The 18,112-nt window shown below is 36.2% G+C and overlaps 1 protein-coding gene across 2 annotated transcripts in view; it reads left to right on the top strand.

The window, feature by feature from the left end:
* The window catches only part of LOC120322701 (ERC protein 2-like), a 208,417-nt gene that overhangs the window by 144,868 nt on the left and 45,437 nt on the right, over nt 1-18,112 (top strand). Inside the window, exon 5 of one of the 2 annotated variants that reach the window (XR_005562539.1) lies at nt 4,582-4,772. The exons of the other annotated variant lie outside the window; for it this stretch is intronic. The gene's annotated coding sequence lies outside the window, so the exon portion shown is untranslated. The remainder of the gene's footprint in view (nt 1-4,581; nt 4,773-18,112) is intronic. 2 annotated transcript variants of the gene reach the window in all.

The following is an 18,112-nucleotide window of genomic DNA, read 5'->3' on the forward strand; positions in this document are numbered from 1 at the left end:
CTTTTCTCTGTCCTGCTTCCTTAATCTCTCTGTACCTCATGTTTGTGAAGGCACAACTGCCTTTTAAACTGATTTCTGAATGAAAACAGTCAGCTGGATGGTTGATATCTGGAGAAGTGATGAAGTATAAACAAATGCCTGTGAGGTTCCAGAAAGTATAAAGCCATCCCTGATGACAAAGTGAATTCCAAACAGCTACTTACTATTCTTCATGTTGTGATTAGTCTGATGGGGTATTTCTTCCTGCAAACTGCAATTCTCCTATGGAGCTTCTTGCTACATGATGCTGTGAGTGCCAAAGTTTTTACTGGTTTAAAAAAAACATTTGATGGATTCATGGGGGAGGGGAGGGGGTGGGAAATCCGTCAGGAGCAATATTAAATGCTGAGGTACTATTTGCAATGTATAAAATCTGTGCTGTGGAGGTTGCTTAAGCTGGGAGATTGCCCCACCACAGGAGAAGGGGTACTGTGTGAAGGGACCAGAGCTGTGCTCCAGTGTTCTCTAGATCTCTACCAGGCCTCCAGCAGTCACTGCACCACTCAGCAATTCTTGTTTCACAATGTGCTGAGAGTCTAGGGGAACTGTGACCTCTACTCCAGGCTGAAATCTGACCTCAGAATTATAATTTATTTCAAATTTACTGAAGTATTTAGTCCAAAAGGATATTTTATGGAGGACAGAGAAGAATATGGGGAAGACATGAATGTTTTACACGCAATATTTTGCACTTCCCCAGCTAAAAAGCAATTAAATAAATTTTCTTCTAATTGCTCATAGCATAAGATGGAAAGTAAGTGGAATCTCAACCTTTTAAAAGATATTTTGAAAATAGTGTGAGTGAAAAATATATGTTCAGAATTAGAGTCTGATTTAATAAAATCCTATCGAATTTAGAAATCAAAATTTTATATTGATCATCTTTAATATCTCAATATGTCTCTTTACAAATGCAACTGTTTACAACCTTGAAATTTGTCTAATGCTGCTGCTATATGGAATTTATGAATAACTAATGGGGTTACATGGATTCTGTTACTCATTCTGAGTATCCTGGATATATATTTGGAGCTAATATTTTTATGTATATTTAACGTAATATACATAGAATTGCTCAGGGCAGAATTAAAGCTGTGTCCAACTATGAAAGCTCTTTGCTTTATCTGTTTACTGAATCATTAAGCAAATAGTACCGTGTTTCCTGCATTTAGGCTCTTAAAATTATTGTCTTTATGTTAGAAATAATTCTGTTCTACGCGATTAACGTGACGTGTTCGTATAAGACAAAATGGTCTTCAGTGTAAATTAGGCCTACAGAATTTACCTCAGTGTGTGTTGCTTATGAGATTTCTTCAGCAGGGCCTTTTCCTAAGGCATACATTTATCAGCTGAAATCTTGATTGTTTTGCCTGTATTATGTCACTCACGTCTGGCAAGAACAGCATCCTGCTGTTTGTGAAGCTGACCTCCTGCTGCTATTTAGCCACTTGTAGGATTCTATCCCAATTCCTCTAATCCACTCTGTTTCAATAGCACCATATTTGGGCTCCTTCACAGATTCTTTTGCTGCTCTGTTTGGGATGCTCTATGAGCTGAATTAGAATTTTAATGTTCCGTTCAAAACAGAAGGAACCTTTTTGTTAAATGAGAACATAAGGAATAATCTCCTCCGCTCCCTTGGACAGAATTTCTACACATGCACTAAATTATTTTCCTTCAAACTTTTGTCCAGAAGTTTGGGGCACTATTTCAATATATTGGCTTACTTTATATAAATCAGATCCAATTTGAGGTTTAATGTTGCAGTAAGGCCTGCTACCACCTTAAGTTGTTTCTTTCCTGTTGTAACTCCTCATTCAGAGTTCAGTGCTCCTTGTTTCCATTATGTCAAGGGTTTACTGAAATCTTTTCAAGCTCCTTGTGCAAGTCAGGCCTAATTAAAGCAGAGAACTGAAAGGACTCCAAAAATGGTGTTAGAAGTGACACCAAAGCACAAAGTGCACTGTAGGTATTTTTGCCATACTTACAAGAAGTCAGCAAAGATTTGCATTTGTATTTTTCCAGCAGCTATTTTCTGATCCCCACATAAAACAAGGTTTAGAGAAAACAACTTAAAGCTTGACTGGCGTATATATGTATACACATCTATATCTGTATGTGTTGTCTGTCCCTTTACTTCACAGCTGAGCCTATTAACTTTGCAAGATCTATTTGTAACTAAGATAGCAATTGGAAAAAATGGGATAGCAAAACATGATCCTTTTTAACACAGAGCTTCTAGCCTTACACTTGCCTTAAGAATTGTTCTTTAGAGAATGGGATTTAGTTTATTGAAAATAAAAAGAATGTGGTTAAATTATAATTTTAATTTTATTCTATAAAAAGGAAGAAGTTCCTTGGACACACTCTAATACTGCTTGAGTCTTTGTTGTACAGTTTAAAAAAAATCTTCAGTGCAGTATATATAACCCTAAGTGTATAAAGAGAAAAAAGACATCATGAAGGTGAAACATATTTCAACAACTTCACAAAATGTCTCTCACTTGTACCAAACTTCCCATTCTGGAAAATTCAGAATGTTTTTTAGAGTTCTGTCGTCTAAAGTTCCCTCAAGGTGCTGGATCATCATCGGCAGGAGCCACTGTGCCAAGACCTGATGAGAAACACCATCCCATGGATGGGGTTAGGGTTGCAAGAGGAAGCTGGAAAAGGCAACAGCTACAGCAGGGGAAGGAAAAAGGCTTCAGAAAGTGAAGGTGAAACAGGGAGAGAGGTAGTAAGGTATGGGAAGAGGCAGAGGAAACCATACTGAAGAAAGAAATGGGACAAAGAAAATGTATTATATGACCTACTTTCTTGCATTTAGAAAGGAATATGTATATATGATTTGTTCACAAATGTGTTAACATTTTTAATGATGACAACATATAGGAAAGACGCTTAAAAACTTTTATCAAGGGATTTATTCTAATACAAAATGAAGAGGTTTGTAAGTGATCCATCTATGCAGTATCAGTGTGAAGACTTTTGGTTCTGCTGCTCCTTCTCTGTTTGTACTTTAAAATTAATTGAAAGCCTCATTGTTTTGTTTAAACTGTGAAAGCTTCCAAGGTCAATGAGTGAGGTAATTGACCTGCCTGTTGTAGGACAAAAATATGTATGTTAAATTGCATAATTAGTTTTAATTACATAATTATGGTGTTTAATGTGGGGGGGTCAAAGGTTACTATTACATTTAGAAGTCATGGCAAGAAACACAAAAATAAGCAACATAGTTTAATTCTGTGTTTCTTTGCGTTTTAAAAAAAGGGTCCACTGTGATCTATCCTTGACCTTGGATATTTGATGATTATAACAAATAATATATTGCTGTTACACTTTTTGGAATCATAGAGACACCTTTGTAAATGACTAAGTGACTTTACCAAAGACTTCATTTAGGTTTAGAGTACACAAAAGTTAATCAACAGTGGGAACTCAACTGACAGCAATTTAATCTGATTGGGTAAGGTAATTACATGATTACCAGGAGTGTTTATATATGGAGAAGGATATTTTTATTGGAAAAAACCCTAATTGCTTTCTTACCAAGAAGAGAAAAAAACAAACAAATTTGTTGTAGCAGGTTAAGAGGACATCCTTCATTCCTTGAGACAGCTTCTTTTCATATTTTAGTGACAAAATGAGCTCATAATTCTTTGAAAATTTGTACTGGGATTATGTTATGAGTTCCTCTGTTTCTGAACTTGAAATAATGCCATCAATATCTTGTTTTGTTTAAGCAGCTCATTGATTATATATCTATTGTGTGATAGCCTAAAGATGTCACAATGCTTGTAATTCATTATCTCTTTTACTGTGTGTAAACACTGTTGCTTAAATACGGGTTGATTTCAGCAAACTGAAACCTAAAGGTCCATTATACTAATGGATATTTCTGTGAAGGAGGGCAGTATTTGTTTTTCCATGATGGTAAAAAAAAAAAAAAAAAGGACACAATGTAAAAGATAGGGAGATAAAAGACGGTCTTCCTACATGTTAGAAGAAAAAGTATCCCTTTAGGTTCTCTGAGTGGTCCTTCAGAATATGCTCTTTCATTCTGTTGACAATGAACGGAGTGCTGGGAGATGTATCTTCATTAACAAACATTAACCTCTGTGCTTACCTCCCTGAAGTGCACTGCAGAGTAGAATCCCATTTGGCTAATAAATACTGGCTTGCTCCAGAGCCTGTTGAAGTTATGGGCCAGGCCTGGCCTTGGCACTTCGTAGACTGGTGTTAGATGCCAAAAAAAAAGAAATTGAAACTTATAACTTCATATCTCATCAGTAACTATTGAACATATTCTGCCAATGGAAATGGGGCAAAATCCTCCAAAGTCTGACTTCTAAGGAATTGAAAGTTAATGAACTAGATATTAAATAAGAAATTAATGATTTTTTGAAATTAAATATAACTTTATGGGAAGAAGTTCTCTGACATATTCCATGTTATAAAAGTCACTTGTTCTTCCTTGTGCTAGTTTTTACCTAATAAGTGCTTTAGAAAATATTACAATTTTGAATTGTTTTTCTAAACCAGATGATCCAGTCACTGTTGGAGGCACATAGCCACGGCAAAATCTCATGCTGTACATTGATCACCTGTCCAACCTTTGCCTAGAGTGTGATCCCCAGTTCCTTCAAGAGATCCATCTTTACCTGTCTATAAAGAAGAAGAGGAGGAGGGAGACATCTGGGATATTCAAGTATCAAAGTTTAACACCAGAGCAGGTTGAATCTTGATTTATATTATTCTCTATGTATGTTGCTAGTATTGACTTGGATATTTGGCTGAAGATTTTTTTTTTCAGTAATTATATAGTATGCTCTAAAGTTTTACCAGTGTTAAAGCATTTTTGTTTAAACTGTACGTGCATTTGTCACAGTTCCGTGGTGTGAATCCAAAGTCACTCTGCTGTTAAGGAAGGCAGCTAATACTGAACATGCCTGGCAGTCTGTACCTCTCTCTTGGACATATGCTGGCCACAGAGACTAAAATGGCTTGTTTCAAACTGTTCAGTGTACTGCAGTTGTAGCATTCCGTGTTTAGCACACAACTAAATCCAGGTCCCCAGCACATGCACTCAGTTTCATTCACTTGTTAGACTCACTTTTTACTCTTCCTCTTCCATTTCCAAGAGGACTTTGATATCCCCAAAAAGCCAAGGTTTCGCTTACTGTCCTAAGGACTGCCCCTTTAGGAGTCTAGCACAGCCCACACACAAACCTGGAATATGTCCAACTTGTTCTTTGAGCAGAATGTGAACCTCTGACCTCCTGGGCCTCCGGCAAGAGTGCTGCCTACTGAGCCACCAATACCCAGGCCATCAATAAGTTTTAAATGCCAGTTGCAGACTTCACAGAGATAATGACTTCAGTGTGTAAAGGTTTTGTTGTGGAGGCTGCAGTCTCACATATGGCGTGACAGAGTAAATATGCTAAAACCATAGAGAGCTGTTGCATAACTTGCCTTGATATAACAGTTTTTGTAATATTTTTCAAGGCATGGAATATTATTTAAAGGGACCCTGTTATGTAGGCTTAGGCCCAAAATGAAGCTATTATGAAAAGAATGTTTAGCAAAACCAGAAATATGTCCATGAAATTGTTGGAGTGGGAATTTCAGGGTAACCCTGCTTGGATTTAAAGTCGCCTGCATGACATTGCACTGTTGTGCTAGGGAATGAGAACCAGCAAATGAAAATACCATTAAGTGAGAGTCAGAAACTGAGAAGAATAAAGATGTTAGCAGGCTGTAACTATTATTGCAACTTTTTGAAGATCTTACCACATCCTGAGAAAGATGAGGTGAAAAAGCTAATTCCAATGTAGTGATTCAAAGCACCATTATTGACACAGGTAAAAACATGTATTTGCATTTTGATAGTATTTTTAACCTGATCACAAGTAAGTTCTTGTATTCTATGTACTTATAAAGGAAAATGAATGTGAAATAAGCTTTCAGGTTTTTGGCCAATTTCAGTTTTATTGATGTTCTCTATTTAAAATTTAGCATTAAAAGCATGCAATAGATATGTTGATGTTTGCAATACTCAAATTGATAAATGTGATTATACAAAAGGTTATTTATAGACTTGTATCAGGAAGGAAAACACGGCCACATTCAAGCTAAGACTTACATCATGGAAAGGCTGTTAGATAAATTGCATGAACCTTCTATGGAGCAAAGGCCAGAACCCAGGACTCCTTTTCCCAGCTGAGTCCCCAGATCACTAGGCTACAGACTCTTGCTCCCTCTTGTGTTCTTTCTCTGGCCCACTGAATCTTGAATTATTTTCTGTACAATGATAGTGCTTCAATAGGAGAACATTGATATACCCCTACCTTTGTCCCAGCATTTACCACAGCCTGCAGCTGACTGACTGGAACATTCCACTAAAAGACATTGCTCTGAGTCCTAGACCAAAGAAGGAAAGGCACCTGGGGATTTGGGTCCTGGGATGGATAGTGCTGCTGCTAGACTGTGAATGACTGTTCATGTACCATTTTAGAAAGAAATAGCACCTGAAGAATTCTGTAGGAAACCCACCTGGTTGGTGTTTATTAGGCTGGCTTAGGCTGGCTTTGAGAGCACCTGGTGGATCAAACTCCTCAATCACCTGTGCAGGGGTGGGTTTCATTCCTAGCTCCCTGTGAGGCTTAAACATAAGCTGAGCTGTGAGATGCTCTGCCCTGGCCGGGCCAGTAAACTCTGGCCATCACAGAGATGCAGCTGCTGGGTCTGGCCCATCTTGCCATCAAAAATTGTATTGTCTTTAGAGAATAGACATCTCCAGGATGAGGTAAGGGCCTTCAGGATCACCATTTTGGCTAGACATGCCTAAATTCTCCTCATGACCCATTTTGAATTCCCATATTTTTAGGCTTGTAATTAGTTTATTTTAATTTAACTGCTCCTTTGAATGTAGAACTGAGAGATTTTTATGAATCTGTTTTTCAAACATAAGTTAAGTTTTAAAGAATGTGTTGTAATTAAACAAGATGACAGGAAGAATTTGTGGTTCAAAAGTGCATTGACAGTGTGTTTTGAAGCTTTAAAAAGTGAAATTGCTTTAAATGTGTTAATGCTGTTCAGGCAATTGTGTAGAGCAGTGTCTACTAGATCTGATCTCAGGAATAGTTAACTAAAATAACTGCATTGCAGATCTCAGGAATAGTTAACTAAATTAACTGCATTGCAGTTATAACACAAATATTTGTCAAAATTGCTGACTTAATTCCTAGACTCTTCTTCTTTTTTTTTTTTTTTTTTTTTTTTGCCACATGTGTGTTTTTTATGAAGTCCTGCAGTGCAGGTCCTTATTCATGCAAATGCATTTATCTGCCTCAGTGGAATATTCTGGTGAGTAAGCCAATGTCTGAGATCAACTAGGATGAGTCTGGTTTTCTTTTTAATAGAAATGCTAATTTTCAAAATGACATCTGTGAATTATTTTTAGTCTGAAGAGCTACAGACAGCATAAAAATAGAACAGTGGATTTCCTTGGCAATTCTTTTATTATTGTTTCTACCTGTTTAAAACACTGGAGGAATAATGTGCTTCATTACACGTTGCTTTTCTGGCAGTAGATGTATCACCTAGTTTGGTATCCGAATGTCAACTATTGCTGCTTTGTAATATGGTGAATTGGAGTGATGGAGGTGGGAATAGAAACTTATATTTGTGACAGGCTGCTGGTTTTTAAAGACAAGTCTTTTTCTGCCTCTTTAGTGTCATTGCAATGAAGGTTTATATATAGTAGGATAACACTCAGAAGTAGAAGGATGCAATCTGTGTCCTAGTTGTTCATTGAGTAGGTTTAGGTGCAGTTCATTTGGCAGCATTTGTGTTTCCATGCACATTCCCTATCTCATAATCTGGCTTTAGAAGGGCTACCATTTGCACAATTTAACATTATGTCTCCTTCCACAGTGAACAGAAGTTAAGCTGATAAAGATTTTAAATCAACATCACATTAATGATTTTGTGTGCGTGGGCACCTACTCGTGTAGGGAACTTAGCACCGTGTTGAATTAATTGCTTTAAAGTGTTTGTTAATATGTTAAAGCAGGTCCTTAGATACCAGTGTGATGAATTTGGGCTAAATAACTAAGAAACCACTGTAGTAACCCACGTAATGGCAGAGAAAGATGGAGAATACTGAATGAAAACCAGAATGGAAAAATTGAGTAGGACAGTGGAGAAAACAAACATTTCTACAGAAAACTATGACTTGATAGAGTGGTAAACTCGGGAGGTGAGTAAAGGTCTCCAAAAATGAATAAATTTTGTAAAAGTATGGATAAACCATATTACATGATTCTAGCGGATTTGAATCAGTGTAATTTGGGAAGGCCTGCATGAGGTAGTTACAGTAATTAAAAGTTGTGATCAATAGGAATCTTGATGGAGTCAGATAATAGTCAAACATGAGCCCAGCTATAGCAGACTTGTAGTTCAAATCACATGAAAATTGCTATTTCATTTGGGAACAGCATATTTTCAAGATTACAAATTGAAAGGGTAAAAGTAAATCACAGTAAATATGACTCATATGTTAGTTAAAGGCCTTATCCTCCCAGCTATAAAAATTGTCAACTTCATTGTCAGTTAGGAAAAAAAAAAAGAAAAAGTATGAATGCTGTTGTGTTTTCCCTCAATCAATTTTAAATTAAAACATTTTAAATTTTATTATATATTTTGTTGTTTTTTTTTTTTATAGAAGAGGTTCATTGATGGATGATTAGTAGCAATGATTCCCCAGCCTCAAATAATTTGGTATCTTGAACAGGAAAAGATCGCATGGCAGAGTCTTGCTGTCTCCTCTTTAGTGTTGCCGGAAAGAAAAAAAGCTTGTTTACAAGAGTCTGAATTTTTTTATATTTGCTCTTGGAAATACTGAAGCTAATAGAGAAATTTTCAAGCTGGCAGTGTTTTTGATAGAAACGGTTGCTTTATCAAACCTCTCTCATGTCAAGGGTAGTTTAAAGAAATTTCCTTTAGAAAACTTTAATTTCAAATAGCAAATAACTAATTTATTGGAAATGGAACTGCTCAACAAGAAACCGTGAGAGAAATCTGCATTACAATACCCAGAGCCTAATAGTTAGGGCATTATCCTTTAAGACATGCGACTTTGGTTCAATTTCCTTTTCTGAATCCAGCTGAATAGAGACTTAAATCCAGCTGAATATCTAATGCATCCAAGGCAACTGTCTTTACCACTGGACTATTGTCTGTAATAGGTTGGGTATCTCTGCTTTTGTGAAAATTGTGAAAGGATTTGTCCTAATACTAACAAGACCTTTCTGAAATCTTCAGAATTCTTATAGGCTAGGAAAGAACCTTTGTGCTTAGCTTTATTTGTAACCCCCAGGCTCTGAAGAAATGCCTGTAATAATCATTATTTTATATATTCATACCAGGCAACATTTGTTAATCTGGACTCTAAACCAAATCTCAGTCTCAGACTCCATATAGAACTGTCTTTCCATGCCTCTGGTTATTCCTGTCAGCTGTCTCAGGTTTTTCTGTTTTTCCTATATCCATACTTTTAACAGTTCAACCAAACCTGCCCAGAAGTAGTACTGGGGATATAACAGCAATGAATACAATGGCATTTTTCAATATAGTCTTCTCTCTGTGTTTTTGCACACTACACTTTATTATGACAAGCTGAACTCAGTGGTGATCACTGTGGAAGATGCTTCTAGTTGAAATGTCCACTTACTGAAAAAAATATTCCAAAACCTGTGGAAAGTAATTTGACAGTGGTTGAGATACTGTTTTGTACTATGCAGTCAGTGATGGATTCCATGAAACTAGAGGAATCAGGATTGTTTCGTGGCCTGTCAGAGTGTAGGTATTCTTCTGGGATTACCAAAAGGGATCAGTTACCTTGGTAATGTGTCCACCAATATTTATTGTGTCTATTCCTTTACACAGGCTAACAAACATTCATCACGTGGGAATGTTGGTCATGATCAACTTGAGCTGAATTTAAATTGATGACCTGAAGGTTAAAGTCTCTGTATCCCGTTACCTCTCCCTTGGGCTGTCCAACCTCCCTACAACTGGGTTAAACACCATTTTTAATATATCAGTGTCTTTGGATGAAGAGCAGTCTTTAGGAGTGCCGATCTGTTAAATACCATTGATGGCCTGGTTTTTTTTTAAAAGAAAACCTACAAAACCCCTCAAACAAACAAAAAAAACCCAACTAAATTCAATATGACTTTTGCAGCTTGTCAATACTTGCTGAAGAAGGTTCTGAACAAGTATTCAGTTGCTGGACTAATAACTTCACCAGCCTGTTAGATAGCTTTAATCCAGTCATATGGGAACATAATGCAGTGTAGCAGCCCAGTGAAACATGAAACTATGAGAACAGCTGAATAAATTTAAACACATTTTTGAACATTCTAACCTTTGTCATAAAAATCTGATAATGTAGAAGAAAAACTAATAACACTTCCTTTTGGTTTTGTTATTCTGTACAGTAGTTGAGAAGACAACATTTCTTGTGGCTGCTGACTTGAAAGAAGTAGTGACAATTTCTGACAATACTTTTTGCCCCATACGAAGTCTAGTCTTTCCCACTCATTAAGGAATGAATCTGGTTTCTGTTTTATTCAATACTGTATATACATCTCACCCATAAATATTTAAACTAAGTAAATATAGAATCTTAAACATGGAATATGCTTTCATTCTAAACTGGTGGCTGTGGGGGAAGGTAAGAATATTTTATTCAAAGATCAGTGGTCCCTTTGGAAGAGAGAAAAAAAAAGTGTTTGGTGCTTGCTGTAGGGCAGCAAACTTTTTACCAGATTATACCTATACTGTTATAAAGTTCAGACTATAAAGGATCTATAGGAAAGGGTTTGCAGATACTCACTTCAAAAACACATGGCTAGTATTCAGCCCCTATATCTGGGGCTAATTTAATTCTTCTTCTCCATTCAAAGTGCCTCACTCCTGCCTACAAATGCAGAACAGATTCCCTGGTAATTTTCTTTCTTGGAAGTACCGTCATTTTATTCCTAACAGGGAATAGCATGAAATGGAAATACATTTATGACTCTACTTTAAAAACAAACACCAAACAAAATAAAAGCAGGGATAATATGAAAGATAGTTCCATAACAAATTGATGCAGAAAAATGCAGAAATTTGAAGCATATTGAAAAATACACAACTGATATTTTCACCGGGAAGATTTCCTTCAGCAAACCGATTTTTGGAAACTGTGTAATGTGGCATACCTAGAGTACTTAATTAATTTTGGCCAACCTGGTAATGCAAATTCATGGTTTTAATTTGATCCATGCGAGCAAAGTTCAATCCATGTCTAGGTATGCAGCAGGCCTAGATCCTACTCTTAAGAGGGTTGTAAAAATAAAGTTTTATTAAGCTGAATACGATGGATAGTGGACATTTGTGCTTTACAATGTTATGACTGTGTGACTCCTATATGTATCCCTCACACTTCGTTCATATGTATTGTACACTTTAAAATGCTGAGGGATACTGAAGGTTGCATCCTAAGGCACAGTCCTACTTAGGCTTTCTTGAGAAAAGACAAGCTCTTGGTTATGTTTTGGAGTCTATGGTTCAAGGTGTAGCTTGTATAGGTAGCTGAGGAGTTGGACCAGCCTCTTCAGTAAAGTCTGAAACTTTTTCTGGGTAATACCTTGTTAAAATGTAAAATAAGCTTTGATTATAAAAGGTGTCTTCTATGAACAAAGACAGTTATAAATATAACACTTTGCACTTACAAGGCAAAATCAGATCAAACCTCAAAACAGAAATGGAAAGTAGATAATATTTTATTATGCATCATAGATATATTTAATTCACTGATCAAAATGCATCTCCTTTGTTGATTTTGATGAGGTCACAGAAGTGATTTAAAGAAAAAAAATGCTCCCTTTATTTTAATGTATTTTTAGGTGTAGACCAAGTACCTGAACTGGACCAGTGGTACAGACTAAATGTAGCTCAATTTAGTATTGCTTCTCTTTTTTTAGGTGACAGAAACAGGAGAGTAAAACAGTATTTTTCACAAGATTCAGTGGCTGTTGTTGACCTTTTTATGTTAAACGTATGCTCATGGAAATCAATGGCAAAAGCTTTATTGATTTCTAAAAGAAAGATTGGGATATGTTAGTTTTGCCTTCTGTAATTAGCATAATAAAGACTTTTTTTGGTGTAGAGTTTTTTAAACAGCTTGGTTTGGAGCTACCCTTTCAAGCTCTGGTGGTTGAAGTGTTATAGTAATGAATCCTCAATTCAAAGATGATTTCTTAGGAGTGTGGCTTTGTTCTACTGTGCAGACTGATGGATACAGGGAGGACAAAACCTTTTTTTGGTCTTAGATCAATACTGTCATGAGCATGCAAATACTTGTGTATGTTGCCACAGCTCCCATAGAAGCACCATTCACACATTGGTTCTTTTCCCCCACTTTGATTATCTGTACTGGCCCACAAATTCAGTCTGTGTTGGCACAGAGCCCTGGAAAATCAAGACAGACAGAAACTGTCCTGTCATGTCTCTCTGTGCTTTTATTTTCCAACTCTTCAAACTGTCTGTCTGAAATTCTCCTCCTCAGCTATGTGGTTACTCTAAGTACTTCAATTTACTAAATTTGTTAAGTGAATCTAGGCCTCTGAGCTCCAAGTACCATTTTCATATGAACATAAACATTTTTTTTTTCTCTTTGTGGGCATCTTAACTCTGCTGTGCAGAATAAAGTACAGTCCCTTTGTCTGTAGTTGTAATGTACTTCATCAGTTTCCAGAAGACAATAACTTGCTTTATTCCCATTTTATAAGGATTAATTATACTCAGAGAAAGCGCTCAAATAGCAAACAGAAAAGGAAACCAGATGTTGCAGAGTTATTTAACCAGTGTTATTTGCAGACAAATATTTAAGCTATGTGATTTAATTTTTCGTGGAACCTTTAGAAGCTGGCTAGTGAGTGAATAAAACATCCAAAGTATACGTGAAAATATATTTTACCTGATGGTATCATTTTTTCACCTAACTATTACAGGTAAATACTTTATCAGTTCTTGGCAACAAATTTGCAAAAGTATTTGATTAGAACAGGAACAATCCCCAAGGCATATTGTGTACAGAGTCATAATTTATAAATAGGCTTTTGTTGCACAAGGCGCAGTTGCACATTTCCAGCAGTTTCAGTTTTCTGTGCAATAATGAAATGGTACAGTGATAAACCTTTGTGCAAATTTGTTTTTCTTATAGATGCAGAGTCCAAAATAATGAATGTTTAGAACAAGCAAGTGAATTCATCATCTGAACACAAATATTTAATTGTGTTTCAACAAGAGCAAGCTTCACTTCTGGAAACGGTGTTTTGCCAAACAGACGAGGGCAATTTCTCTTATAGCAATGGTTTGTATAGGCAGTTAAAGGCATATTTAAAAGTTAGCATATGTTCCTAAAACTGCTCTGTCTGTTTTAACTAATTTTCATGCCATTTACAAACCTATAAGATTTGTAAGACCTAGTTCTAAAGTATAGAAGCTTCCTGGTCTAGGCATTATAGGACGAACAAGAATATCAGTTTCATAATTTCTACATTCTTGACATCCAAGAAATTCTGAGCCATGGTATCTCCCCAAATTTGTCTTTCAGCTTTCTTCTTGAACACCTAGGGCTTGTCTTCTGTCAGCCACTCCCGTCAAAGAAAATGTCCCTCATGTCATTAATAGAAATTATCTAAATGACAAATGTTGCAATATTCCAGTTGCTAATATCTCAACACTTGCATCAAATTCAACTTTGGCTTCCTAATGCAAGGAAGCACCTTATCCTTGTTTTCCCAGATTTGCTCTTTTAATATTTTGCATCCATCATTTCAATGTCTCCTTTCTTAGAGCCTCTAGTGGTTCTTCATCCTCCTATGTAGTATTTCTGCTGTGATCTCCTTTCTCTTTACAGCCTTTTCCAGTTGCAATATTCCTTCCAGGCTTTCAGGTTCATTTGATATATTTACAAGCCTATCTCCAGCCCCTTTTCCCTTCTTTCCTCATTAGTAACCTGCAGGGTCTTTAAGCTCTTTTTTTCCAGACTTAAAAGCTGACTTTCCCAGGTTACATCATTTGCTCCTGCCTCTTCTGCCTTTTCCTACTGATCTCCAGTGGCACAAAGCTTCTGTAACAGTTGTGTTACAGGAACTTTCACTGTTCTCTTCTGACCTTACAATTTCCTGTTATTTGGTCTGTGAAAGTGCTCGACCTGATGGACTTTGCACTGAGCATAATCAGGAAAAAGAAAGTATGTAGTTTCTGTCATCAGAGATGATAATAATCTGTTCCTATTTTTATAGTACCATTTCCTGTTTATGGGAACCCATTATAGTTGACAGGTTATTGCAGAGAGGCATCATTCTTAAATGCACATGCATCTTAAGAAGTTTGTGCTTTTTTTTTTTTTTTACTATATGCAAGGATTGTTTGCTTTATGTAACTATTTCTCCTGTCTAAAAGTAACTTGCAGAAAGTGATGATAAATGTTAAATGGTTCTTGTAAAACTTTTAAATTGACAGTCTCGAAATTTAGTAGAACTCTGATGTTTTCATTAGATCCCAGCACTGAGGAATGTCCGGCTTTCATCAGAACAGGGTTCTTTAGTTCCGTAAAAGTCTAAATACCCTGCCCTTGGGAGAGATCTTACTGTCACCTGCTCCTGAATTGAAAATTATGTGTTCAGCCAAAAGTTGGGTGTGTTTTTTTGGTTTGTAAGACAGGAATCTTTATTTTTTTCTTTAACAGACATCTTTGATGTGGGACAGAATCCCTTCAACTTGAAATAAATCAAAGCCTGAGAACCTGTTAAACAACCCTTGAGTTTAAATATATCCAGTTCTAGATAACCAGAAAATGTTCCTTCCTGCCCTCATTCTTTCTTTCTCTATTAAAGATGTGTAGATTTTCAGACAAACAGTTCTGTTGGCTACTTCATGAGCTTCTAATCACTGGTACTTTTGTTTTTGTTGAATAAAAGTGTAGTGCTAGATAAATTTATTTAGAAAACGTTCTGAGTATGAATATCTAAAAATATTTATCTTAAATAACAGAGGTACAGCCATCAAAGTCAGTAAGTTAATGTCATTCAGCATAAAATAGAATTAAAGGGAGAATGTTTCTTGTCTTACCTGAACATTTAACAGAAGCAGTTTAACTCATAATGTCAAAACCCCTTAAAACTGTATGGAGCAAATACAGCCTTGATTTACTTATGTGTAGATAAGAACTGTTGTCACATTCACCAAGCTGCATTTGGCTTATGCCTGAACATGAACCTTTTTTTTTTTTTAATAATGCCCTCTTTATCTAGAAGATGTATAAGATGTAGGGCCAAATCAGATTTTGCTTGAAAATAATGAAGGAATGCATAAATAAATGCATTAGTACCTAGTTGAACCATATTGTTTTGAATTCTGTAGGGTTTTTTTTTAAATAATAATCTAGAATATTAGCAGGCAAGCTCTTCCAGTAGATATGGTTCTTCAGGGTGGAAAAGGAGCATGAGGCAAATATTATGAGATTAGAAAAAAAACAACTTTGAAAAGAACCAGAGACAGAAAGGAGGAAACAAATCTTAAGGTGTTTTACATTTATTTTCTTAATCCTTGTACAACCAAGACACCCCAAAACAAAAACCCTACAGAAAGTTTATGGAAGCTTGAAGTGTATTGTAACTCTGAAAATCTTACAGTATACATCTTAAAACAGAAAAAGAATGTGTGCAGGTATTTTTTAATGTCTTGGAATATTCTGTCCAGGAACCTGTGGAATCACAACAGTTGGTGTCTTACCCAGATTTTTCTCATTGCTGATGGCAAGGCACAACACAGCACTACACATCCATGTCCTCCTCAGCTCCACTGAAAGAAAAAGCTCCCAGGCCCTCTCTACTAAATCTGGCCTCTTGAATGCATTTCTGGTATGTCATACACGGCATTACGTCGAGCTCTGACTTTCCTTGGTATCTCCAGTAGTTATGCATTCTGTCTCCAGGTCTGTTCTCTGCTGGCAGTGTAGTTGATTCCATGGTATGGGCTCTTATAACTGTGGCCTCATAGGCTGCACTGAGGAATTTCTTAAACATGTGCCATTTACTTGTGACATGTGTGAAAATTACAGATAGACGGAGAAAAAGGCTTCTCTGCTGTCCCTTTTGTTGCTTTCTTCGCCGTGTTCCAGAGTCATTTGGGCTCTCAGTCTTCCCAGTGGCACAGTCCTCTTTTATTTTTCTATCTTCCATTTGCCTGGGGAGCATTTATCTATTCAGAAACAGCTTGTAACACTTTTTCCGCTTCTTTTCTTCCCCCATTTTTTTTTTCCACTTCTGACACTGTAAATACTTCATTGCTTAGTCTTTGTTTTTAAAACAAGAAATAATTCTGTTTTCAATATATGCTGCCCTACTGGCATAGGGCTGTGCATTATCAGTGGCTTTTTGATGCAGCAGCAGAAACCTAAACATTAGGCGACTCTTCCTGATATTAGAAAAATACCAATTAAAGAATGATGATTGAGGAAGACCTAATTAACAGAGGTCTCATATGTAACTAAGATGTATTACAGATTTATCTTTCTGCCTTTCCTCCCCTTCAGATTGCAGACATAGATATAAAACTTAAATTGTCACAAGGTGCAAAGTGATCTGCAGAGTGAGTTGTGTGTCCAGGCTAAGAATATCCATGGATTTGATAGCCACAGCATAACATAATACTCTGTAATTCTGGACAGAGATGAAGAGCATTCCTACTTGCCTAGTTAACAGAGCTGCTGTGAAACCACGTCTTCGTGTCTTTGAACATGAAGTATAAGGAAAAATCCTACTTAAAGGATTTTTACCCTAGTCTTGATCAATTATTTGCTACAGTAGCTCAGAAATGAGAAAGTAGAAGAAAAATATATCTACTTTATCCCATGTTCAAAATACTGATCAGATAATGAGCAAATAAGTATAACTTGTTTTTTTTTCTTTATATATTATGAATTTCTAAAGTCGAAAAGTGTGAGGAAAATGATTAATACTAAAATGTATATGACATCTATTTCTGTGACTACTATGGAGTTTACCTACAAAAATAGCAGGTCTCAAATGATTATTTGTTAGGTTGCTTTTCATATAAAAGAAGTGTCTACTCAACCCGCCTATGGACCAAGAGATCATTTCATTGTGTATGATGCAAATATATATAGTATTTATGACCCTAAAATTGTAAAATCATGGGTTTGAATATGTAAATAAGGTTTGTATGTTTGTGTGTGTAGTAAGCAAGGGTGATTTGTATTTGTGTGTTTGTATTTGTGTATGTGTATACAGACATGTTCATTTTATTAAGCAAGCTTAGACACTACTGTGCAAAGATCTGTCAAAACTTGTTTCTGGGTTCCAATCCTGTTTACAGCCTCTGGGCCTTATTGTAATGTAAATAACAAAGTGGGGGGGATTGGGGCTGGGGGGGGGGAGGGAAAAGATCTCCACTAGAATTCCTTATTTAGAGCATTTTTCACACAGATTTAGTAATCTGGTAAACTTATTCCCGTAATGGACAGCAGTGAACAGGAAATAGCTGATGTGTCTGCTACCAGTTTGACAACTGTTGTTTTATTGAATCGTGGTGTCTAGATGTCTAATCCAGAACTTGCCCTCTAGTGATTTTTGTAAGATATTCAAATTTCCTAGGATTTAATTTTTTTCCCCTGGTGTTGACTGTATTTATTTACTTTTTTTTTGTCTATATGTCTCTATTTTTCTGGTTTTGCTTTCTGTTATTTATTCAGAACTTCAGCACCTCTCCTTATCCTTGTATTGAGAGATTGAGTATTCCTATAGAGAACTTATAGAGTCTTTTTTATATGTATACACCCATATAGGAATCTCTCTAATCACTGAAGCCTTGTATCTTCTAGACAATATTATACTCTTCATGACCTGACTATAAAATCAAGGTTTAAATGGTAGCTACAATTTGAATTTGGTAATACTGTCTAAGAGTATGAAATGAGGTACTAGTGAAAGAT

The sequence above is a fragment of the Pipra filicauda genome, unplaced genomic scaffold (assembly GCF_003945595.2).
Source record: "Pipra filicauda isolate LSUMZ 115617 unplaced genomic scaffold, ASM394559v2 scaffold103_size3290846_pilon, whole genome shotgun sequence".
NCBI lineage: Eukaryota > Metazoa > Chordata > Aves > Passeriformes > Pipridae > Pipra > Pipra filicauda.